This window comes from Diceros bicornis, chromosome 21 (genome assembly GCF_020826845.1).
Source record: "Diceros bicornis minor isolate mBicDic1 chromosome 21, mDicBic1.mat.cur, whole genome shotgun sequence".
NCBI lineage: Eukaryota > Metazoa > Chordata > Mammalia > Perissodactyla > Rhinocerotidae > Diceros > Diceros bicornis.
Genome location: NC_080760.1, coordinates 6098591 through 6124442, shown reverse-complemented (window position 1 = coordinate 6124442; position 25852 = coordinate 6098591). Strand labels below are relative to the sequence as shown.

The window sequence follows — 25852 nt, the reverse complement described above, 5'->3', positions numbered from 1 at the left end:
GCAGATCACAGGGTGGGCCTGGGAAAAGGCACAGGGGCCCACACACAGAGACTCGGGACAAAAGTCCAAGTCGACGATACCCTTGCTAAGGGCAGCAGGGGCCAAAGGCAGCTGCACAGGCCGCAGGACGTGCTGGCGAGCTTTTCATCTGCTCAGAGAGTCCCAGGGCTGGATAGAAGGAACTCAGGAGGCCCATCTGAGGTGGAGGTCACCTCGGGGGCATGCAAGCAAAAGCTGAGGGTCCCAAACAAGTGGAATCTGAAGAGGTGACCCTCAAACTCCTTGCGGTTCTAACGTCTCTGAGTTGGAAGTCAGTCCCCTCAGTCACAGCCTCTAGCTGCCCCCTCACAGGGCTGTGCCTCTCAAACACCGCTCCCAAGGAGAGTGGAGGCTGAGGCTGAAGGGAAACTCCTACCCATGAGAACCGCTGTGATCACAGCCTCCTGCAAGGGGCTAAGAATGATGAGCAAGGGACAGAGGGATTGACCCACACGACTTCCCCTCGGATGCTGAACATGCTTGTGATTCATGGGGCCAATCAGTATCTGTCCTCCTCCTCCACTCCTGTCTCCCCAAAAGGTCATGTCAGTGTTTACTATGACATCCACAGACACATCAAGGGCATCTGGGAAGAGTCATGTGTACATCTGGAGAGAAGGGAACTGTGAAATCCAGTAATATCTGCATCCATGTGTGCAGATACCGACATCTACATACAGCTGTCACATTCCTCCAGCAGCCCTGGAATACTCCACAATCATGTTGGCAGCTTTTGGCACATGGTAGCCAAACCAACTGGTGATGTCCCCAAGTGCCACCACTGCTGGGGCCTACCTTGATATTGGGGGGAGGCAGGGTGCCATGCCCCATTTCACAAAGTCTGGCTGGTGTCCAGGAGGGTCTCACAGCCTTTGACAATCATGCCCTCCATGGCTATGTTTTCCTGGATGCTCTCTGTCTCCTTTACTTCATTGTGCATTATCCTATCAGGACAGAAAATGTCAGAGACAGGCTGCCCCCATCTCTCAGGGAGAAGGGAATGCCAGGCCTCTGGCCAGACCTAGGAAGAAGGCCTGGCACCCAGCATTCTCAGGTGGAGCCTGTGGTCACAAATGGGGAGAGAACATTCATACTGAATGCCCACTCTGCTGGGCACTCTATGGGCATGATCTCACATCATCCTTCTGACAGCCCAAGGAGACAGGTGTTGGAAATGGAAATGGAGATTAATAGGTAGAAAGCAGGTCTGATTTAAAAGTCTGAACCACGTGGAACAGAGATGGCAAAACTGGAAGGACAGGAGGACAGGAAACAACCTTTCTTCATTACTCTGCCCCCCACACCACTACTGGCCTTATCTCCATCCATATAACTCCACCCACCCATCCTGCCTCAGGGCCTTTGCACTTACTGTCTCCACCCCTCCCCCAATGCACGTTATACAGTTGCTTCCTTAATGTTCAGGTCCTGGAATGGCTTAGTTTTGGAGCACCTGGCAATCCAGCTGGCTCAGGGAAAGTCTGACTCCAGTAGGCTCCAGCACATCTGGTGGGAGCAAGACACACCTTGCCCCTTAATCTGAGAATAAGGACAACTCTCCTATTTGTCCTGTTATGACTGCCGCAACACCCCTCCTCCAGGAGGTGGCGCCATTTAACTGCTTTTTAAAAATAGCATTGGTGGCCCCGTGGCTTAGCAGTTAAATGCGCACGCTCCGCTACTGGCGGCCTGGGTTTGGATCCCGGGCGCGCACTGACACGTCGCTTTTCCGGCCATGCTGAGGCCACGTCCCACTTACAGCAACTACAAGGATGTGCAACTATGACATACAACTATCTACTGGGGTTTTGGGGAAAAAAAGGAGGATTGGCAATAAATGTTATCTCAGAGCCTGTCTTCCTCAGCCAAAAAAAAAAAAAAAAAGGATTAGCGTGGATGTTAGCTCAGGGCTGATCTTCCTCACACAAAAAAAATAGCATTGGTGGGAAAAGAGATCTGTGAGTTGCCAACTTTGCTAAGAGCCTTGGTGGGTTTTCAGGAGTCTTAGGAAGATAGTAATTTTGTGGGGAGGAGCATCTGGAGAAAGTACCCCACTTACTCCAAGAAAAGCACAAACCTCTTATTTGTCTGCTGATGCCTCAAATTCTACAACCATGACCAGATCACCAAGAGGGCTGCTTAATATGCATGGCTTCCAAAGTTCTCTAGTAGACACTGTCCAATTTAACCCTCCCAGCAAAGAGAGATGATACTGGTGGAGCTGGATCGGTGATTAACGAACTCAGCGATGAGCAAATTACTGGGCCCCTCTGACCATCAGTTTGCTCACCTGTAGAATGTCGGAGTGAGGATGGAAGAGAATGCATTTCATGTGCTGACCTCAGGCCCAGCACACGGCAGGTGCTTGAGTAAAGGGCTGTGACCACTGTTGCTAGTATCACTGGTTGCAAGGGTGTTATTATCCAACTATTATTACCCGTTGTTTTCTGGCTATCAGACTGTGGCATGGAGACGGGGTCGCTTCCTTAGGAGCCTCAGTCCCTCCTTCCCAGCAATGCTCTTCTCAGCAGCCCAGTCCCTAGCCCTCTTTTGGAAGGGATCGGGCACAGGGAGGCACTTTTCAAGGATATGCTAGTTCCCTGGATAGGGATTCATTTTTGGAAGTTAGCAAAGGTAAGCAGAACCATTTCTTTTGACGAGGGTGGGGATTTTGCTGAGGAGGGCTGTATTTGCTACAAACAAGGGGGCGATCCCAGAGTAGCAACACTAGTTTCACTGTTAGACAAGTGCCAGCTGCAGCTGCTCAGGACTCCTGCCAGCCCCGGCTGGGGTTTGTGCTGAGAGCCACACCGTCCACGCAGCTGGGGAGGAGTTCCCTGGGCCGCAGGTTCCCGGGGGAACTGGAAGTGACCACCTGGGTTACATTGAGCCCAAGAGATGTGGTTCAGGAGAAAAAGTGGGACGAAGGCCAGAGGTAGGAAAGAGCCAGCCCCAGGGGAGGAGTGTTTCTGAGCACAGCCAGGGAGGATAGGTTATCTGATGGCTTCCTGCCGGGCTGGGAGCTTTCCTCAGTCCCCCAAGGGAGAGAGAGAGGAGGATGAAAGGGCTGCTGTCAGGGCGATAGGAAAACCGTCTTCTGTGCCACTAGGGCTGTGCTCAGGCCAGGTGCAGGAGATCAGGTAGGACAAAGGATGAGTAGGCTTTGGGAAAGGGGATCAGGGTCTTGGGAAAAATGCCTTGGCACCCATGTGACTTCCTCGCCCCTGCCTGCACCGGGACAAGCCATCCCGCAGTGACGAGGAGCCTCATTGGAGTCCCAAGTCTTCTCCTTGGGGAAGTGTGCAGGATTTGGCTCCTTGGGGCACAAGAGGACTGGGGTCTCCACCCCACAATGGTTTTTGTTAGTCTGCAATCACGCTCTGATTACATCTGCTCCCTGAATGACCCTCCACTCCGGGGCCTGTGCCCTGCCCTGGTCCAGCCTGGTCCTCCCTCTGCCCACCTGGGAACCGTGTCCCTACTGGCTGCCTTTTGGTGGACTCAGGAAGCCATTTAGGGCACTGAGCAGGGCTGGAGACTGGACCCCACATGCTGCAGACTGACCTTTGCAGCTTCTGGCAGCCTATCACTGAGTACCAGGCTGCTCATCATCTCTTGGCCTCCATAACGTGCCGACCCCAGGGCTCAGCTCTTGGTGTGCATCTCGTTCCTGCCTAAACTCACTCCCTTGGTGATCTCACCAGTCTTGTGACTTTAAATACCATCTCCGAGCTGATGGCTCCTAAATGGCTCGCTCCCTTACACTCCAGACTCAAACGTCCTCCTCCCTTCTTGTCCTCTCCACCACTGTTGTCCATCTCAAGCTCAACATGCCCCCAGTCAAGCTCCAATGAAACAAGAAAGACTCCCCCTCCACACCTGCCCCTCCTGTACCTTTCTCTATCTCGGTTAGCAGCAACTCCAACCTTCTGCTTGCTCAGCCAAAAACTCTGGAATCACCCTTGACTCCTATCTTCTCTCTCCTCACATCTAATGCATCAGAAACTCCTGTTGGTTCCATCTTCAAAACACACCCCGAATCTGAACCTCCTCCTCACCTCCACTGTCACCACCTGGTGCTGGCCACCGTCAGCTGCTGCCTGGGCTGTTGTAGGCGCCTCCTCCCTGGTCCCTCTGCTTCTGCCCCGGCAGAGGAAGGTTCCCCCTTGACTTTGAGGACTGAAAGAGGGGCAATGGAGGGGCCTTGACCAGAGGGCTGGGGCCTCTGACACTGGACAAATCATGGGATTCTCCACCCATGACGATGCCTGCTGTTGACTGCAGCCTAAGACACATGAAGGCCCATCACCCAGGACACCGTCTGGGGCTCCTATACCACAGGTTGTGAGACACTGACACTGGAGAACAGAGGAAGTTGGCAGAGTGCCTGCGAGTCCCCTGGCAGATCCCTGTCCTGGCAGATGGGCCTTATGTGAGTGCCCAGGACCCTTCCTCGAACCACAACTGTGCCAGGGACAGCACACCACCCACACCATCCCACCAACTGCCCCCTGGGCTTGAGCTGTGAACTCAGATTCCTCTGAGGAACCTGCTTCCAGGTGAGGCAAGCTGGGGTCCCCCAACCCCCACCCCTTGAGATCTTAACCTGAACATGAGATTTTACCATCTGGGGCCCAACAAACTCTCTCTGGGGAGCATCCTCAGCCCTGGTCTTTCCACTGGTGGGGGCACCCAAGTGCCGGGCTCACACAAACAGCACCCCCAGTTTAGCCCTGGCGTCGTCCAGGCTGTTGGCTTGATGTGCTCGTGAAAAGTGGGCCAGGAGCTCGTGCAGTGTCAGAGTGTGCCTGGGAATCTGCAGCAGGCAGAGGCAGGGGGACAGGGACAGAGGAAAGGATGGGGAAGGACAGGGAGACAGATGCAAGGAGAGACAGTGATGAAGCAAGTCAGAGAGAAAGCAGTAATGTAGAGAGGGAGAGAGAGACAAAGTGGATGGAGAATGGTTCTCGCAGCTCCCAGCACTCCCACCAGCAGGGTTGAAGATGGACACTCACAGCACTTCTGATCTCAGACTCTAACGTGGAGGCTCTTCCAGGGTCTTGTCTGGGCCAAGAGCCCAGAGCTTGAGGCTCTAAGCCGGCAGGAGGAAGGGCCTGGAGGTGGGCTCAGGACCAGGAGCTCCCACTCACCTTCCCACACTGCCTGCTCTGTGGAGCTGGACAGGCCTACAGTCAGCTGGGTCAGGGTCTGGCTCTAACCCCATTCTCCAGGCAGCCCAGAGCTGGGGTCTGTTATGGCCTGGGCCCTCCCGGCCATGGCCCCCCGCTGCCCCCTTCTGTCCCAAGCTGTGGCTTCCTCCCTGCTGGGGCCCTCACTGCCGTGGCCCCCCAGCAGGCTTCCCAGGCATGCGCCCTCAAGGACAGGGCTAGGTGCCAGGTGGAACATGGGGTCAGTGAGGAAGGCCTCCAGCACCCTCTCCTTGCAGTCAGTTTGGCCTCATAGTGATTCAGCAGCTTGTTAAAGTCACTGTTCTGCTTGCAGTGGGCCAGGATCTGCAGGCTGTACTTGTGGCTGGAGACCAACTCCTGATAGAAATTGACCATGGGCAGCAGGATGGCCAACAGGTCTGCTCGGTGGGATACCCCACAAACCCTCGGTCACCCAGCCCTACCCACAGAGGTCAGGGCCAGGCTCAGACCTCCCACCCAAAGACACCCTTGCCTTTGGGGATGACTCTGGCACCACTGCCCTATCCAGGGCCAGATAGGTGGCCCCAGGCTTCAGGACAACAGAGTCACAGATCTTTATAGAGATGGGGCCCTGTCTAGTCTGACATCTGTGTATCGGAATGTCGGAGAGGGCTGTTGTGGGTGCTGTGGTGTGCCTCGCCGCCTGAAGGGTCTGAAGGGCCACGTGCTCCGGAGCTTTGGGGGGGTTGGCTGAGACCTCTGTGGTAACTGAATTGCAGCTCCACATCCCCCTCAGCCCTGGCTCCCACAAGAGGCCTCCCTCCCATAGTGCCCCACCAGTGACGGAAGTGACCCATCCGAGGTCATAAGGTGAGTCAGTAGCTGGTCTGGAACCAGGTCTCCTGAGTCCACCATTCCAGGGCTTCCCCCATATGACATGCCCTCCCGAGTCACATCCCTTCAGCTGTCTGTCCCTTTATCCATGTGTCCCTGTCCTTCCACACCTTCCCAGGTTCAGCAAGGTGTGTCTGCTGCTGGCCCGCTCTGCCCCAACCTCCTAGATATACGATATCCTGCCTTCCAGCCCCCAAAATTCCAGCCAATCTCCCCAAACCTGCCCTTCAATACTTGATTGGCAGGGATAGGCCCTCTGAAACCTCTGCTTATAAACTCCATTAAAAAAGAAAAATGTGCCTCCTTTGCGATAAACTCCAAGTGGGAGCTTACACAGGGCATTCCACTACCGAAGGGACGGCACCTTCAACCACGCAACCACAGGAAGTGCAGACCTCGTCTTTCTAGGCCCGCTTCCCATTGTGACCTTGGGGAAAAGTGGGGCTCTCTGACTTAGGAAAGTGAACAACAAAATGTCACACTCAGTGTGGGAGAGGCACGATGCAGGGGTCCTGCTGTGCAGCCCTCGGGGCCATCAGGGTGGTGTAGCCAGCTCGGAGAGCAGTGATGCAAGGTGGACAGAGTGGGAGCCTTGACCCTGCTTCTACTTTTTGTTTGTCATTCTACTTTTGGAAACCTGTCCTAAGGAGACGCTCTCCCATATGAACATTTCAGATGCAGAGATGAGTGTTTCTAGTAACAAAAAGTTGCAACAAATTTAAGAGCCAATGATGGGAGATGGCTGCAGGGATGATGGCATGCTCACAGGTACTAGAGAATCATACAGCCATCAAAATCATACTTTCAGCATGAGAAAACAGTTGTGCTACAATCTTAAGTAAAAAACAAAAAACATCAAGATTGAAATTCAATATTCATATGTGTGACATTATGTAAATAAAAAGGGGGGAAAAACCCAAGATCTGTGCATAGAAAAAAAATTTGAAGAAAACACAACAAAATGCTTACAGTGGTTATATTTGGGATGTAGAACTATGGTTGATATAGCTTTTAAATTTTTCTGCTTCTCTAGATTGTCAAATTTTCTCAAATGGGTTCATATATATTATTTTTAAAAGGGAAATGTAGATAAGAAACTAAAAATATATCACTTCCTCCTAGAAAAACAGCTTCTGCAAACTTGTCTTTCCTCTTCTGCTCCCTCTGAGGGATTTTGCGGGTTTTAAGGGGCTGCTGTCACACCCCAGGAGGATAGAAGTGCCGCCAGCCTGGAGGAGAGGGACTTGGAGAGGGACTTCTCAGGTGGAGGCAGGGAAAGGTGGGGCAGGGGGCCTCTGCCAGGACTGCCTGCTCACCCAGGCCCCAACGGACCAGCTGGAGATGCAGACCTTCAGGCCTTGGCAAAGATCTGGTGCAAACACACGATGGCCTCACTGACAGAGGAGCCACAGGGTAAGCTCCGGCCACGGAGTTCCCGCCCCTCCAAAGCCCTGCCCCCCAGTCCAGCAGAGCTGAGGGGCCCAGGGAGAGGGCAGGGGCTGCCACCACCGGTGGGACTCTAGCAGCAAATGCCTTTCTCAAGTGACACCTTATGTGAAAACCCCATCAGCGGGATGGACTATGTAACTTGTGGCCCAGTGCAGAGAAAATATGCAGGATCCCTTGTTAAAAAATGATAAAATTTCAAGATGGTGACAGCAGAGCACTAAACCAAACATAGACTTTTGTAAATGCATCACACACCCCAGAAGCTGTCAGAGGATGGGAGCTGCTCTCGCTGCCAGCCTTCCTGGCACCTTCAGTGCCCACCTGCTGCGGTGACCCTAAGGGATCTTAGAGGAACTCAGGGCTCTAGAGAATTCAGAAGAAATGCCACTGATGATGTGAAAAGAGCTAGGGCTTGAGACCCACACAGAGCAGGCTCAAATCCGCCTTATGCTGCTTCTCAGTTGTTTGACCTTCAACAAGATGCCTAACATCTCTGAACCTCAGGTCTTTCCCGTAAAATATGATGACCTCTTGCAAGTAATAGGACAATTTGAGGGCCTGGTGCAGAGGAGGTGCTCAGTAAATGCTAGCTCTCCACCACCCCCTTTTGGGGGAAAACTTAGAAAAGCAAAACACCCAGATTCTCCCAAGCACCTGCCCTGTCACCACCTAAAGAGCCCTGAGGAACATGCCTTCTCACTGGCAGCTTAGCACCAGGCTGCTTAATGGGCCTCTGAGCACCCCTCGCAGCCACATTTTCCATGGCTCCCCTCCCAGCACCCTCTTACGCGCCCATGTTCCCCAGCCAGCCAGCTCCAGAACACAGCTCGGGTCTCCTCTCCCAGGATGAGCTGTAAGGATACCAGAGAGACTTCTGCTACTTCCTGCAGCCCCCTCCCCTCCCAACTGTTCCTCCTCTGCCCCTGCTCATCACCCCCAGCTCCTAAAACCCTGGAGACCTGGGAACCACCCCAATGTGTCTGGGGTTTGAGCTGAACAACAGAGGGCAAGCTAAAGGGACTCTGTCGTGCACCCCATTTGTGGACAGGAAAACAAGCTCAGAGAGAAAGTGTGAAACCACCGGGAGTCAGGGCAGCCCCAGCCTAAAAGCCTGTCCCCCTCTCCCTGCAGTTGTCTCTGTCTTTCTCTGCCACATCAGATGCCCCTCCCTGGTCCCATTCTCCACGTGTACTCTCTGCTCCCTCCATCTGTGATGACCCAGTACTTTGGCTGTTGGAGGCCCCTGGTGTTGTCCTTCTCGGGGAGCTGTCACAGGGGGCTGTCCCCTCTCCCAGCAGTTTGTGCCCTGAGGGCAAACCCCCACCCTGGGGTCTCACTCTCTCAGTACATAAGAACAGGGGATAGAAGGTGCTGAGTGGGCGCAGAGACATCCCTGAACTGTGTGGCACAAGTCCAAAGATAGTAGCTCAGGAAATCACAAACATGCCACAGAGCCAGCTCTGCTCCCTTTTCAGGGCACGTGGCTTTGTCTCCTCAAGCCCACTTGCTGAACCACAGGAAGAATGAGCTCTGACAATTGAAGGAATGGAGCACTTTGAAAGCAAAATGGGACAGTTATCCCCTCTCCACTTCCGGGTTGCTAAAACTACCCCGGCCTGTGCTTGAAGAGCGGCTGAAAATATCTATTGGAGAAATATTCATTGCCAATGCAGGCTTTTCTATTTTTTCGATTCTCTGAGAACCTTAGCACTTGAAAAAATGGCTGTTCTTGGATCTGAACTCTAAAGAGCTAAGGGATTCACACAGAGGCTCGTGGAGAGCTCAGAGACACGTGGATGCCCAATCAGCACCCTCACTGCCCTGATGTCATCACCCCCATGCCAGTCTGCTGTCTTTGCCAGTTCTGGTATCTGCACGTGTTATCCTTTTCTCTTTAGGATGGCGGTGTGTGTGTGTGTGTGTGTGTGTGTGTAAGAGTAGTCTGTATGTTAAACTGATGGCGCTCTTCTCAGAGACATCTACAGGACATCTACTCCCCAGGGACCAGAGCAAAAACCAGATGCAGTCAGGTCAGGCGCTCTGCTCCCTGCACAGGCAGCACCGGCAGTCTGGGAGCCTGATTTAAGGATTGGGCCGAGTGGGCAAAGCTCTGGAAAGCTGTGAGCCTGGGAACCCTTCAGAAGCCTTGGGCCATGGCCCAACCCTGCTACAAACCAGTGTCAGGATGGCGGCAGGAGCCCCAGCCCCACTGAGTTCGCAGACGCTGCCTTTCCCTTACCCTGCAGGTCCCTTCTGGGGATGCATTTGCTTTGGATCTGGGTTGGCTTGGCTAACGTCCAAGCCTGCTCAGTTGACCCTTGTCAACGATGGCAATGGTGAGTTGGGATTTTGGCTTATACCCCAACTCTCCGGCTAGAGTCCAGCTCTGGCTGCCCAACCTGGCTCAATGCCTGGCATCTCAGCTGAGCCCTGCCCACTTGCCACCCCACAGTCTGGCCTTCTTGGCCCATTACAGGCAATCCCTCGCTTGCCGCACCCCTTAGGGGCACTGGTCATTGGCTCCTGCCCCAACCAACTCCCCTGTCTGGAGACAGTGTCTTTAATCCAGAATGCATTTAGTCAGTGCAGTCATTGATGGAGGAATTAGTCCATGGTTTTCTCTCTTTTGTTAGCAGTCAAGGTTTTGCTAAAGATCTCTGTACTTCTTGCTTTTCCAACAGCTGCCACACAACTCAGTTCTCTCTCCTTCCTTCTCCATTCCCTCTGGCCTCTTCCAAGCCTAAGAGATGCCTATCTCTGTCTCCCTTTGTGCCAATGCTGTCAGCATGTCCTGATGGTGTCTCTGTGGTGGGCACCATGCTGGGCACGGGTGAGACACAGCTGGAGATGGATAAGTCAGATCCCTTCCCTGGAGGAGCTTCCAGCCTAAGAAGGGTGTCAGATACCCACAGAGGTAACTTATACTCCAACAAAGTGAGGCCAGAACAGAGGTGGGCCCCTACTGCAGTGGGAGGGTCTCACTGTGCAAGCCACAAGCTCTACCCAGAGGTTTTGCAGGACAAAAGGGGAGCCCAATTGGGCTGGCCCCGTGGTGTAGCAGTTAAGCGCATGCGCTCTGCTTCTGGAGGCCCAGGTTCGGATCCCGGGTGCGCACTGATGCACCGCTTGACCCGGAGTGCTGTGGTGACGTCCCATATAAAAGTGGAGGAAAATTGGCACAGATATTAACCCACAGCCAGTCTTCCTCAACAAAAAGAGGAGGATTCGCATGGATGTTAGCTCAGGGCTGATCTTCCTCACGAAATAAAAATAAAAAGGAGCCCAACAGTTGTGCTATAGGATGGAAGAAATTGGAGCAGAGGGGATGGTGTGAACAAAGATGCAGAGTTCGACAGGGTGTTGAGTGCAGGACAGCAGGGGTGTGGATGGCAGGAGGAACATGGGAAACAGGACTCAAGGCACAGAGTGGGCCCTACAGAGGGGCTGACTGTGGAGGGGTCAAGGCGGCCCTCTAAATGTCAAAGTTGGTTTGCAAACCTGATTCCATGGCTACAGTTTTACCTTAAACCCTGAAGTAAATATCTCTGCAGTTTCTTGCAGAGTCAGCCTTCCAGGATTCTGAGTGCTCCCAAGCCAGGAAAATACCACGACCATCTCTAAATTCTTACTCTGCCCTTTAGGGCTGCCTGAGCCGTTCCAACTTACTTCCAATCATAAATGGGAGAAAAATAGCTATTAAACCAATGAAATGGTGCCAAACTGAGGATTCTATAGGAGGGGAGGATTCTTCTCAGAGGAGGATGCTCCCTTTGTTTTAGATGGTCCTTGGAGCTTTTTGGTTACAAAAGATGAGGCCCAAGAGGGCTGTTTAGATGGGAGAGAAGAGAGTGAGCAGAGCTGGATAGTTTTGCTTAATAAATTTTGTGTAGACTTTTGTTTAGATGTCATCTCCCATTACCTCTAGGGAGACATGGCTGTGGGTGGAGCCTCCGGGAGTAGAGAGTATACAGGGAGTAGAGACAGGGCCGGTGTCCTCGAAATGTTACCTGTGCACAGCCCACTTAGAAGGGCCTAATGCCTGGTTTAAGGCTCTGCTGTTGCTGCCTTGAAATTCTTAAGAGCCCTGCAATTTTATTTTGCACTGGGCCCAGCAAAGTATTTAGCTGGTCCTGAAAAAATGTGTAGACAAGTGTATATTAGTAAAGGATTAACGACCAGCTCTCTGAAAGAAAAACTCTGACTGGTAGCACTGGCTGATTTCCATGGTGAAAACATTCCTACCTTGGCCCATTTTAAGTTACCAAAGTGTGAATAACAATCTTTCAAGATTTTTGAAAATTTCATAACTGACTTGCAAGTTGGTATGAGCCAGCTCCAGCATATCACTGGACGAGGGTGAGGGTCTTGGCAGATAAAGGGATTATGAACACCCACACCACCAACAAAATGGCAGTTGGGAGCATGTGGAGAGAGGCCAGTGTGAGGAGAGGAGGTGAGCAAGAAGTCCCTATAGCAGGAAAGGCTGAGTGACAGGAGGGCAAGGATGTCTTCTATTCACCTTTAAGCTGTTTTCTGCTGCAGTAGTGCAAACCCCCTCGACTGTATCTAAGCATTTCAGAAAGCCTGGTCCATACTTGGCTGGTGTTGGGGGCTTGGGGAGTGAAGGAGGAGCCAGTTGGGTGTCATTAGGGCTTTCCTGGATACTCTGGTTCTCCTCCTGGGACAGGGCAGGACTGTACTGCCCAGGACCCTGAAGGCCGGTGTGGTCATGTGACTCACTTTGTTCAATGAAACGTGAGCAGATCTGTCAGGCACCATTTGCCATGATCCATCCCCTGCCATGGGACTGGTGAATTTCCTGATGGTGGAGCCCCATCAGCCTGTGTCCCTGTCTCTGAGTGAGAATGTTGTGGAGCAGAACCCACAATGGACACACAGTGTGAGAGAGAAAGCAATCTTTGTTGTTTTAAGCCACTGAGATTCGGAGGCTGTTTGTAATTGCAGCAGAATCTAGCTCCACATGACGGACACATGGAGCGACCACACGGGGTAAGGAGCAGTCAAGACTGAGTGAAGACAGGCACTGTGAGAAGTGATACAAGAAGTCAGGAGAGCAGAATTGGAAATCAGATGTGGCCGGGAAAATGGAAGACCCTGAAAATCCTCAGGAGTATGTGGGATGGGGTTTGAGGAATTTTTCTGGCTATCAGGTGGACCATGAGAGCTTGAGGCCATCCAGGTGACACAGTGGTTCCCAAACATGCACCTTTTATCTGGCTCGTCTCTCCAGCAAGGAAGGAATAAGTTGTGGGGCAGGCACATGCCAAGCATCTACAGCCAGGAGACCCAAGGTTAAGCCTGAATTCCAGCGCTGGCAGTGACCTTGGAGTGACCTTAGTTAAGTCCCTTCCTCTTCTGTGGACCTTTGAGTTCTCAGATCCCTCCCAGCTCTGATGTTCTAAGACCCTCTGTCTTTTTCAAGTGCGTCACTGATCACTTACTTGGCTCCTCAGCTCCTCCTGCCTACCTGATGACCTATTTCCTGGGAAATGGACTCTGTTTCACTTTCCTGGAGCCCCTCCAGAGCACACAGCTGCCCTCTGCCCTGCAGGATGTGTGTGTGTGAGAGAGACTGAGTGAGAGAGAGAGAGAAAGAGAGAGAGCGAGCAAGCTAGAAACTACAACCAGAAAGCTTTACCAAGCTGATCTTTCAAAATCTTCTTTAAAAAAACCATTTGCCCTGGAGAGTAATGCACTCAGTTGGAAACGTTGCTCCAAGTTCCCACCAAAATGGCCTATGCTGCCACACTGACACACACACACACACACAGACACACACAAATACTTTCACTCCAAACCGACCAGTTTGGTGCACTCCAGCACCAGAGAGGGCCCTGCCATTTGCACCCACCCCTTCTCTGGCCTATCAACCCCCAAAATCTTTGAAGGCCATATGCGAGATGAACCCACCCCCTCTTGGCAATAAAATGACTCATTTTCTACCTGAGTTCACACCGCAAGCTCTATTATGGTGCCAGTCACACTCTACCACAATCAGACCTTAAGGGTAGAAACTTCCATCTCTTTACTGCCTACCCGAGAGCCTGATGTTCATTCATTCATCAAGCCCTTACAGAGTAACTACTATGTGTGAGGCAGAAAGGACAGAGTGATAAAGGATACCACTGCCTTCAAGGAGGTCCCACCAGGTCAGGTGGGTACAGACTTGAGGAGTCGGCTCTGATGTGGTATGCTGAGGGTGAGAAAGCTGTGGGAGCAGGGGGCATGGAGCACATTCTTGGATGAGAGTCCCCAGGAGGAGACATTGGAGTTTGGTAGGATTCCACCAGGCAGGGAAGCGTGGGGGTGGCAGGGGTACTCCAAACAGAAGGCCAGGAGGTGCACAGATCTTGACCAGGGAGCACTGGCTGGAGCCCCATATGATAGGGGGAAGAGGAGCCTGGGGAAGAGGATGAGGCAGTGTTCAGCTGATCTTAGGCAGTTAGTGAACAAGTGAGTGAATCACACCCTGGATCATGAAGCCACTAATCTGGTTCTGGTCCCTAGACCTATTCCCTGGCCCATAGCAAGGACTCAGCTTGGTTTCAGGGATATGTGTAGGGCTAGGATAGATCTCAGAATGAACCAGATGGTTTAGACACGGGACAAGCCCCCATCCCAGGAGCCACGTGAGAAGAGGCTACTAGTGGCAAGCCTGGCAAGTAGACACTCAGACCGAGTTCTAGTCCTGGTTCTGCCATCTCCCAGATGTGTGAGCTTGGGCAGGTGACTTGAGTTCTCTGAGCCTGCTTCCTCATTCGATCCTATGAGGGTGGTTATGGGGACTGACTAATGAAGCATGTCTGACAGTGCCTGGTGCAGGATAGAGGAGGTGTGTGGAATCTGAAATTTTTGTTCAACCTCAAGTTCCAAGCTGATGTGACCGTTAGTTCAGAGTTTGGCAACGGCACCGTAAGGTGGAATTGGCAACTTCAGATCTTTGAACGTTCCAGGCAGAGCTGGCTTCAAGGACATGTGATGGGGTCCTATGCTCCCAAGACCCCATGCTTGGAGCTTAAAGTTCTGCAGTTGCCACCCTGAAGTTCTTAATCATTTCTCTTTGAATTTGTGTTTCACGAATAACATCTGATGGAACAATGGAGCACACCCCAGGGGCGTGGAGCCTCATCCCCCATGTGTTCCTGCCTCCTGCTGCCTCCCTGGGATGGTTTCTCAGCTGTTGGCTCCCAACACGCCAGCACCCCAGAACCCATGACCTCGTCTATGCTCTGTCTGGGAGCAAATGGATTGAGTCAGCCAGGAAGATTCACATCCCACCATGAGTCACCCTCCACCCTCTGCAGGGACCTCGGTGTAGGTGCAGAAAGGGTGGGTGCAGTGCACTCCCGATGGTGTCTCAGGGCATGGCAAGGAGACAATACCTGGGCACTAGACGGGTGACTCAGCAGGGGCATCTTGCCCACTCCTCATCTAGGTACCAAGTGTATCCTGGCACAGAGGTTAGAGGAGGTCGGATGTTGAAATAGAGGGGTCGCCTGTCTGCCATGGGTGGGCTGTGAGAAGGGGAGGTCGACTTTCCCAACTCCACCTAGGGCCTTGCATTTTTCCCTTGCATCAGGCCCTACAAATCATGTAGCTGACCCTGGTTAGAATCTATGTTTCCATTTTCCCGTCTTCAGCTCAGATTCCACGGTCCTCGTGTGACGTGGCCAAATGGCTCTGAGCATCTGGTGAGCACTGGTGAGATGAGGGGGGAGAGGAAATCAGATCATTTGATCAGATCATTGTCCCTTAGATGGGCATCTAAGGGACAGAGAGCCAGCACCTCCCAAGCTTTAATGTAAATGGCAATCAACTAGGATGTTCTGAAAGTGCAGATTCTGATTCCGGAGGTCTGGGCAGGGCCTGAGATTCTGGATTTCTAACATGCTCTTGCTTCATGGACCACATTTTGAGTAGTTAAGTTCTAGAAGGCTTAACCTAGCAACAGCGTGACCTCCAGACCGATGCGCAGTGAGCCCCAGTAGGAGCTTTTATGACAGGCAGAGGGCACGACTGCTTGGAACTGACCCAGGAGCTCACACTGTGATGACCTACCAGGGACTCTGTGTCGCCGGACTCTTCAGCTGATAATGTGGGAATGCTTAGTCAACGTGGTCATCAGCAGAGTAACTAAAAACTCACTCACAAATAACCTCACTCAATCCTCACACTCTTGTCAGGCAAGTAAAGAAAGGCTGTTGTATAGATGAAGGAATGGAGGCACAGAGGATGGGGGGTCGTACTCCAGGTTGCAACTGTCAAGTGGCAGAGATAGGATCTGAACTCAGATCTGACTAAGGCCCTTCCGACTCTGCCAGCATCACTAAATTTAAGTTTGGAGGCTGGCCTCGCTGTGGCTGGAAGCTGGTCCCCCTGCCCATTATGTGCCCCCTGGTGCTCCCTGCAGGAGCCCGGAGTGTGAGGTGTTGGCCCTGTGCCTTGGGCCCCCTGGCCAGCCTCCTCTGCACCCTTAGCCAGCAGTCACCTCTGCCTTCAATCACTCAATATGGATCTCCCCATCCTCGATCTGCTTCCGTAGCTGCTTGGCCACTGTCTTCTCATCTCCACAATCTGCAGCAAGTGCAGGTACTTCTGCATCAGTGCTTCACACTCCCTGGCCAGGGTCTGGTAGATGTGGACAGACAGACGTGGTAAGACACTGTCTTCTTGTCCCCCAGAGATCCAAGCAGAAGTGGGGCTCCCCCACTGACTGCAATTAGAAGATCCTGACTCCCAGACATGGTGCACAGGGCCTTGACCTGGCTGCTGTGCTGTTACCGACTGCTCTGGCCCCTTCTCCAACTCCTCTCTCACACTCTGACCTCTAGTTCCTCTAACCGATCCTGTTCTCTCCCCTCCCCCTCCAATCCACCCCCCGGGCCTTTGTACAGGCTCACTCTCTTGTTAAGGGGAATGCATCTAGTGACTTTAAGTTAAAGTCAATGCTCAAATGGAACAACAAAGCCTAGATGACAGCACATCTGTTTACAACATGGTTCACTGAATATTTTGAGTCCACTGTTGAGACCTACCACTCAGAGAAAGAGATTCCTTTCAAAATCTGACTCCTTACTGGCAAGTGCTGTGATTCCCATGCAGGGGCTGATGTGTGCCCCCCTCCACACACACACAGAAGTTAGGAAAAGTCTTATGACTCACATAATAGAAGTCTCCGAGGAGAGCAGGCCCAGAAACTCAAGCAGCTCTGAAATGGTTTGAGGGAGCAAGGAAAGGAGCCTGGCCTGGGTTTTTATTGTGGTTGGGAGTTTTAAACAAAAAATATTCAATGACATTTGTCCAAGATTGTAAGGCATATTTTATTCAGCAACACTATGATACGCAGAGACCACCGTCATGGGATTCACAGTGGGGGAGAAATGAGGTTTGGCTCGACTCTGAATGCAGCATGGGCAAGTGGGAATTCATGGCCAGGCAGCATGGTGGGGGTCAGGGGATGGAAAATTACTAAGAAAAACTCAAGTGTTGGGGTTTCTTGCTAACCTGACCTAACAGGATTCTTACCAAAGACAGGCCAGAATGATCAGACACCACCTGAGGGATGGTGGAGGAGGAGGAGGAGCCTGAACAAATCTCAAGTGTGATCAGACATAGGGGTGTGGGTTCTGCTTAAACTGACTTAGCAATGTTCTTGCTAGAACTAGATTTTACAAGGAATTGCACAGACAGGCATACAACAAGGTTCAGGGGCCTGACTAAAGTTTGGTCAAAGCAAGAAATCTTTGCCAGGGCTGAGACCAGGGCAAGACTTCTGCACACAGACAAGGACTTGTGTCATTGGATCCGAAGCCAATGCCAGAGAAGGGAGCCTCTGGACATCCTCCTCAGCTTGTCCAGGTGTGGACACGAGGGGAAGAGGGAGAGGAGAGGCATAAGCTGTCAGCACACATCAAAAATGCGGAGTCTGACCACTCATTGCAAGGACGAACATGCGTAGAAAAATATGCATTCACAATGGCTTGTTTTCATATAAAGAAACACCAACAGGAAGCTCAAGAATGATCAGAACTGTGTACTGGGGGTGGCTGGAGTAACAGTGCTGGAGGGGACCCAGAAATGTTGGCAGTGACTCTTCTGAGGTTAGACTTTTCTATCTTACAGATTTATCTAATATAAACAGAAATTTACACATACCATGTTTTCCCATTTAATAGCTTTTCTTTAATTTTAACTTCTGTACATAGGAAACCATTCTAAGATTTAATTCCTTTAGCACACTAACGGTTACAAAAGAGTAAGCATACGAAATCAAATTTTTATATCTCTCACTAACTAAAAGGACAAGCTGCATCCTAGTTTGTCCTTCCACTGTATCTCACACAGGCAGGATTTTCAGGAATCAGTGGCACATTATAATGCAATATGGGGTTTGGGTTTAGCTCCTTAAACATAGTAGGATTAGTTTGATTAATTTTCTTCACATCAATTAAAATAGAAATTCCATTGTTTTAGCTTTTTAAATCTCAATGTTCTCTAGGGACATGCACATGCAAACACTGATGTAAAAATGAAACATGCACCTGAAAACTTTAACACATTCATTTCACATCTTGAGATTCTCTTGCCTAAAAAGAATAAAACTTCTATTTAGTTCAAAAATTTTCTTACCTTGCTGACATTATATCTCTCAATCAATTCACATTTTTAAGCCCAAGAAATTCAAAATGTTATTTCTCATACAGGAAATAAAATTACAAAGAACTAAGAGAAATCAGAAGCACAGGACTGCAGTGTTCAATCGATACAGGAATCCAAAGGAAAGAAACACAAATACTGGGATCAGCACAGATAAGCAGCCTTCTTCCCACAGGACAGAAGGAAAGCCACATTCAGAAAGTTAAACATGGGGGCCAACCCTGTGGCTTAGCAATTAAGTGCACGCACTCTGCTACTGGAGGCCTGGGTTCAGATCCCGGGCACACAACAACGCACCGCTTCTCCAGCCATGCTGAGGTCGCATCCCATATATAGCAACTAGAAGGAGTTTCCCCTCCCAAACTGCCTAAAGAATTTAACAGAAGACCTGTTTCAGGAAGGAGCCAATATCATATGATGGCTGTAATATAATATAAAATAGATGTTACACTAGGAAAGGCACCAACAAGACCATTTTATCAAAATTTCTGTCTCTCCCTGGCCACATTCTCTATAGCCTGCCCTGAAAAGAGTTGTACAAACATTTGCATTTCTATCTCCATGTGAATTGTCTTCTTCCCCTCTGAAATCCCAAACCACTACCCCTCGAACACCTTCCACACCTTTAGCTACAATACAATACTTAAGCAAGCAGCTTCGACAGAATGACGAGTTTCTCCCATGTATACATGTTATTAAAGTTGGTATTATTTTCTCCTGCTAGCCTGTCTTTTAATTACTTGGACAGCCATAAGAACTTTAAGTGAAAGGGCAGCGGAGGATTCTCCCTCCTGCCCAACACTAGCATTGACCAAAGCACCAATGCCCCACCCCTGCCCCCCAACACATTGTATTCGGACCCCAATAAGTTAAGGCCCAATGAGATGCATTGTTTCTCTTTCTCATCATAGAAAAAGAAGTTGGAATGATCTATCAGTCAACAAAATCATTCTTGTGTTGTGAGCATTGGAGTAGTTTCCTCCCCTCCAGCCTACAACATAACTTCAAAGGAGTTGGAGAGCTTCGACTTCTTAACTCTTGGAGGGGAAGAAAAAAGCCTCCCAAGAACCAGCTCTCTAGCCCCACCCAAGGCCCCACCTACCCTCCCTGATGCCCCACTGCCCCTCCCACCTCAGCAGCCTTGAGTCTGTCAGGCTGGCGCCCCAGCCCCACCCAGCACCACCCTTTCCTTCCCCGACCCCCCACTGCCCCTCGGCCGTAGGCCTGTCAGGCCGGTGCCCGAGTGCCAAGGGTGGAGGGAAAGAGTGTCCAGAGCTGCAGGGATCGGGCTGTCAGACATGCAAGTCTCACTACAGGAGCCACCACCGCCCACTCTGCACGAAGACCCGCTCCACCCAGCAGTCCCACCCCAAACTGCGCCTGCCAGTCCAACGGCCAATGGCCCAGGCGAGCGCAGCTTCCCAGGCCTCCTGGCGCGAGCATGCCCTCACCCATGTCCCTCTTCCCACTGCCCTGGAGAATGAGTGCAACGCGATGAGCAGCCGCTGTGGCCAATCCGGCTGAGCGATGCAGGCAGGGCTGGAAGTGTGGGCGGAAGTGCATCATTTGCCATGTGGGTGTATGGCGGGTCCCCTTGTGGAGGGCCAGCCACACTTTCGCTCCACCACGGTTTGCTTCCTTCACTCTGAACACTGCAGCAGCGACCCATTGGGGCAGCAGAACAGACGAGTTTGGGCAGCGCGACCCTGGGGTGGGCGCGTCAGTCGGCATTTTGCCTAGGCCCACAGTCATGGTCATCTTGTTTTACGGAGGACGGACGGGTGCATGCCACCATCTTGCAGTCCTGCGGGGTGTGGGGAGCAGCTCCCATGTGCTTCATAGTGTTGCTGCAAGCCCTTATCCTTGTGGCAGTCCTGCTGCGGGGCAGTGAGAAGTGGGGAAAAGCCTGGCAGCTCAACAACCTGAGGCCCAAGATGGTGATCGCTGCACTGCCGTGAACTGCTCCCACTGCCGGGCAATGAGGAGAAACGGCTGTCGCCTTCCACAGGTAATTGGCCATTGCCGCCTGGTCAGCCCCTGTCGCGGTCCAGCCTGAGGCAGGTGGCACTCTGTGCTCGGGGCCTCAGGGCCGGTCCAGTGAGTGAGTCAGCGCCAGGCACTGTGTGGCCTTGGTCTGTGCCACCATCTCTGCTCCGGGCGCCTCGGGTCACCGCGGCCCCCCCATGGCCACCAGCGCCCACCTTATGGCCTCCACCACCTTCTCACTCCCACCCCATGACCACCCTGTCCTCCACTGATTCGGGCTGAGGCCAACAATGTCGAGAAACGGGGCATTCTGGAAACTCTCTTCCTTAGGGTTACTATCCTCTTGCACTTGCTGTGACTTTTCTGCTCTTTTGATGGCAGGGAGCCTGCCTTGATCTCTGTGATCAGGAATGTGGCTGAGCAAATGGAGCTTGTACCTCCAGGATGGACGTGCCTCCCAGATGCTAGTTGCTAGAAGAGTCCTGGCAGTGGAGGGAAAGTTGGCTCTGCACTGAAGATGAGTCCTGGAAAGGAATCTGACAGTGGACTATGCACTCTGTATCTGACAGCATCCTCGGTGGAGGAGGGTGCGGCCCCTCCTCATTGGGAGGCTTACCCCAGGGACTCGGGGAAGGGGCTCCTCTCTTCACTTCTTCCTTGGGATCCCATAGCATGGTGAGGCGTTTGCCTTTCCCCTGGCCTGGCTCCCTTCATGAGGGCTTCTGGAATTCAGCCAGTTCAGCCAGTCCTTTCCTGCGGACTCCGCACTGGAGGTCCCAGAACAGTGCACTGAACACATTCTACTTTGAAAACCTCCTGGCAGATCCTTCTGTTTTGCATTGCAGGTTCTTGATGAATTTTGAAAGACCTGAATGCCACTTGTCTGTAGTCTTATTGAAGGTTTACAGTGGTTTGTTCTAAGTCGGAAGTCGTTACAATCTATCCAAAGAACTAGTAACATGAGCTTGTTTCAGAGGTCAGCCGCCATGCTTTCTTGACAGAACTTTCAGAGCCTATGCCCCAAAAGTTATGTTACTGTTTTTGAAAATGAGGCCAAGCATTGCAGAGAAGGTTGCTCTTGGCATGTGTCATGGTCTAACGTGGTCTGGGGGCAAAGGAGGTGGAGGTCCTTTGGTAACTAGTCACAAAGCATTGAGGAGGGTTAGAAGGACATGTTGCTTGGAACTCCCTGAGGACCTAGTATCCACCTGGTCTGGTCCACAGCAGCCTCAGGGGGTTAGATGACCTCAGGTGGAGCAGAAAACCCTCGGGAGAGACGACCCCAACCCCCCACGTGCACAGTTTGGTCTAAATAGAGATTTTACCTTAATGAGGAGAAGAGATTATGAAGTGTCTTGGTCAGTACCTTGCAGAGCCTGGTTGCTCTGCACAGGGAGCCGCTTTCCTCCTGGTAGTGGGAGGACAGGAGGAACATAGATCTGAAGCTCTTGGGGCTGACCTCTTGGCAGCAGTCTCGCATCCTCAGCTGCTTGAGCAGAGCTAGGGCCAGGTGCACTGCTGGGTGCCTGGGAGGCTCTGCTGGCCGACACTTGGCCTGGCTTTGAAATAGGAGGACCAACCCTCCCCATTTTAGCACCCCAAGTCCTGCATCCCAGGGACAGCAGGGGGTTTGGGCAGCCATGAGCTTCTAAGAACTATTTCTGAGACTTCTTGAAGCCTTTCCTGTTGTCTTGATGCCATCCTGTGTTATCTGCTCAAGCGTCTGTGTCCCTACAGGGCACTTACCACAGCCTGGGAAGAGGTCCTCACCTTCATTCCTTCTCTGCCCTACAGATGGTCAGCTCCTTAAGGTAGACAGTGGGTGTTTCATCTTTCTATTCCAGTAATAACTTGCAAGCAGAAGGTGTTCCTTAAATCTTTACTAAAGGTTTAAATGGGCAAAGTGGCTACAGGTGTGGATGTTCACAAAAACACTTATTTTGCTTTTATAGTTGATTATTTTAGGGGGACACATTTAATTCTTTCTAATTACTTTTTCATTTATTCTTGCAGGCTCCACATAAAGGGCTCAAAACGTCTGATTCAGTGGTTAAAAGCTGTTCACAGGGATGACTGGAACCCACTAAGCATTCTTTCATCTGTAGTGAACATTTCACCAAAAAAAGCTCTTGGAAAGGCTGGAGGGTCAGTACTACGTGCTCAAGCCATGGCCGTGCCCTCAATCTTCCACCCAACTGAGAAGGGAGGGCTGAAGGCCACGGCCACCCCAGGAGAAAGGACACCAGGAAGGCCGCCGGGGACCTGAGGAACATGCGAGTGAAGCAAATGGGAAAGGAGCTGCAGGTTCATCGTCGTCCTTGAGGGAAAACCTGAGGGCCCAGCCGGGGTTGCGCAAGTTGAAACGAGCTGCTCTGCAGGGTCAACCCACACCCAGTGCTGCCCAGGAAGCCGCCAGTCAGGATTGAGTGCAGAGTCTCTGGAAGGAACTCCAGGAGACAGTGTGGTCTCCACAGCGTCAGGCAGCCAGGGAGATGCAAACACTTCTGCTGTAGATGCTGGTGATGAGACTCCCTCTTCCCTGCCAGGGCCTGCTAGCTAAGAGTGGCATTTCTTATCCCTCAGAATCTGGGATATGCAGATTTATTGGCTGGCTTCCTTCTTGCAGTTTCTTCTCAGAGCACACATGAGAGAGGCCATCTGTCCCTTGAGAGGCTGTTGACTGAAAGAGGCTGAAGAGAGATGTGGAGCCCAGCTGCAGCGGGACCAGCCTGGGGCCTGATGAGAGCTTGGCCCAGAACCCCCAAGTTCATCATTCACAATGATGCCTCACAAAGCCTCCCAGAGCCCCTCCACCCTCCAACAGATGTCACCTTGAAGCCAGCCACAGAAGCTGTGCAGGGCGAGCACAGCAACACTGGCCCCACGTCCCTCAGAAAGCGACCCAAGAACTCCTCGACTCACTGCACTCTTACTGCTTCTGCTCCCGGGGGAACAGGAGCACGGGTGCCACCTGCGGGAGCAGGTGGAGAAGAACGGCGAGCTGAAGAGGGGCAGCCGCCAACAGCCTGGTGCACACGCTGCAGGAGGAGCTGGACGAGCTGAAGGAAGGGTGCTTCCTGACTGAGCAGCCTGCTGCCCCCAGCCGAGGTCAGTCCCGGTGCTTGGGGCTCTCCCACTGCCTGCTCATCATGAGGGGTTTCCTGTTCCACAGCAGACGGCCCCTGAGCACTTGTGTGTGCAGCCTACCTGCTGCTGTCTTGGGAGAAGGCTCTGCTGGTAGCTGCCCCTTGCAGACGGGGAGCCCAGGCTGCAGAGCTCACCTCGCTCTCTTTAGGGCGCTCGACAGGCAGCGGTAGTTGTCAGGGTTTAGCAGGTGGGGAAGGAGGCATTGCAGGTCAGCTGGGAAAGCCAGACCTACGCAATGAACGGTGTCTGGATCGTTGGTTTTCCACTTGAACAGTAGAAAATCAGCTTCTGTTGCATCCCTCACACAGATGTAAATTCCAGTGAGTTAGGATCTAAATGTTAAATAAAGTGGACATAGTAAACTATTAGAAAAGTTATAGGAGACTCTTAAAGTCATGAGGACGTTCTTTCCATTCATGTTTTAATGAATATCTTTGAACTGAAGTCATTTTTAATATTTTAACAATTTCTTTAAAATTTTAAACATCTTTTTGAGTAGAATACATTCTCTTTTGTAAAAATTAAAACACTACAGAAATATATAAGCTAAGAAGTGGTAAAAACTCCTATTTCTCACCTACCTCCCAACTTTTATTCCTTGTCAGTAGTAAAATTTGGTGTGTAATCTCCTCCACTGTTCCCTGTGCTTTACATGCATATTTCTCCACCTGTACCAATAGGTTGGATATATTTTTGGTGTGTTCATTGGCTATGTTTATGATTTTCCAGCTCTTTTACAATTTAGTACTTGTAAACATTGGTTTCTCGATATTCCTTACATGCTGAGGGTACCATCTTTTCCCTGTTATACAGCCATGGAAGACATTTCCCTACCACGTTGTTCATTTAATCTGGATCAGTGCTTGTCTTCTCAGATGTCAGTAACACTTCAGGTGGGAAACGGCTTTATGTGACAGGCTGTTCAGGACCTGCGGGACCCCTAGGGCAACAACCATTAGGACAACACAAAACAAGAAACAAAACCTATCCTGCGTGTTTCCAGATGCATCCTGGGGGAAGGACAGCTCCAGCTGAGGACTATTGATGTCTTGGTCAGAGATATCCACTATGTTCTCCTATCACGTTAAAGCTGTTTCCATAGTTTGTTGTACTTGATGGTACAGTTTGGTGCCTTTGTCTGTTCCTTTTGGTCAGACTGTACAAGGTTTCTCACTGTTACAGGTCTTTCGGGAGAGCCAGCCTTTGACTCTATTGCTCAGGTCTACGTTGTTGTTCCCGCCTCGTGAATCCTCACTTCATTCTGCTGTTGTTGGTTTTATTGTGGTGTTGTTCTGGCTCCTGGAGGGAAGTGCTCAGCTTCTTCGTGTACAGTTGATATTCCCTGATACCTGCAGTGGAGGCTATGTCCCTTCTTCTGTCCCTTAGTCCCCACACCATGGATTTGCCTCATGCTGCTCTCACTGCTGTTCATTTCTAAAGAGTTTGTCCTGTCTGTCTAGATCCACTCTTTAACCTGAGAGATTTAGAAGGGTGTGGACAGATTTTCAAGTGGATAAGTTGGGGTAGGGGAGCCAATATTTTGTGATTATTTTTTACTTTTATTGCTTTAAGTTCCCGTAATATGGTCACATAGATTTCTGCTTTTTGGACTCTTTAGAGATTTCATTGTGGCTTAGCACACAGTCCATTGTGGTGACTGTTTCATTGTGGTTTGAGGAGAATGTATCCTCTCCACTAGTTGCTTATGTTGTTGTCCCTCAGGCTGTGGCTAGATCTAGCTTTTTTGTGTTTGTCAACAGATCTGTTTCCTAACTTACTGTATCACTTGACCTGTGGATTTCTAAGAGAGGTAAGGTAGGATTCCCTGTGATTCTGGAGCTGCCTGTGTCTTCTTGTTTGTCCAGTTTTGCTTTATGTTTCAAGACCATATTGTGAGGTGCATAAGTGTTCGTGACAGTTATCAACTCAGAAAACCCCTTTTTGTCCCATTTAAAGTCTTATTTCTTTGTCTCCTTATTTTCAACCACATTATATCCCTTTATTTTATAACCATATTTTAACTCAACTTGAGAGCCTTCATCTTTTTGTAGAGCAATTTGATCCATTTACAATTGTGATTATTAATAAATTGGAATTTGAGTCTACCATTCAATTTAATTTTTAATTTGTTATGCTTTCTCATGATTTTTCTATTCTTCTAGTGGGTGTCTTTCAGCTTTTAGGAACAATCATTTCTGCCTCTCTTTCTGTAAATGCTTAGAGTTGATCAGTGCCTGTGTTCTACACTCCCAACTCATCACCTTCCACTCCCTGGCTCGAGACTGTCTGATATTTGTTCTGTGTTCTTATTTTCCCCATCAAGCAGCCATGATTGGATATATGTATACATTTTATTGGTTACTTTGTTCACCACTATTCATTGTATCCAAATTTTTCCTCCTTTTTGGAAATATTTGATGCTATTTTGGAACTCATATGACAGTAAAATTTGGAGAGGAATCAAATCTGAGATACTCCTTAGATGCTGACACTGGGGAGTTAGCACCTAA

At 50.9% G+C, this 25852-nt stretch overlaps 1 protein-coding gene and 1 long non-coding RNA gene across 8 annotated transcripts in view; both read left to right on the top strand.

Annotated features, from left to right (window-relative positions):
- LOC131419429 (ral guanine nucleotide dissociation stimulator-like) overlaps positions 1-25852 on the top strand; it is a 303875-nt gene that overhangs the window by 82456 nt on the left and 195567 nt on the right. The window contains exon 1 of one of the 7 annotated variants that reach the window (XR_009223224.1): positions 23282-23303. The exons of the other annotated variants lie outside the window; for them this stretch is intronic. The gene's annotated coding sequence lies outside the window, so the exon portion shown is untranslated. Of the gene's footprint in view, positions 1-23281; positions 23304-25852 lie in introns of those variants that run through there. 7 annotated transcript variants of the gene reach the window in all.
- On the top strand, positions 3566-20706 carry LOC131419447 (uncharacterized). The gene is made up of 3 exons (XR_009223258.1): positions 3566-4598; positions 20082-20217; positions 20577-20706. It is a non-coding gene; the product is annotated as an uncharacterized LOC131419447 (long non-coding RNA).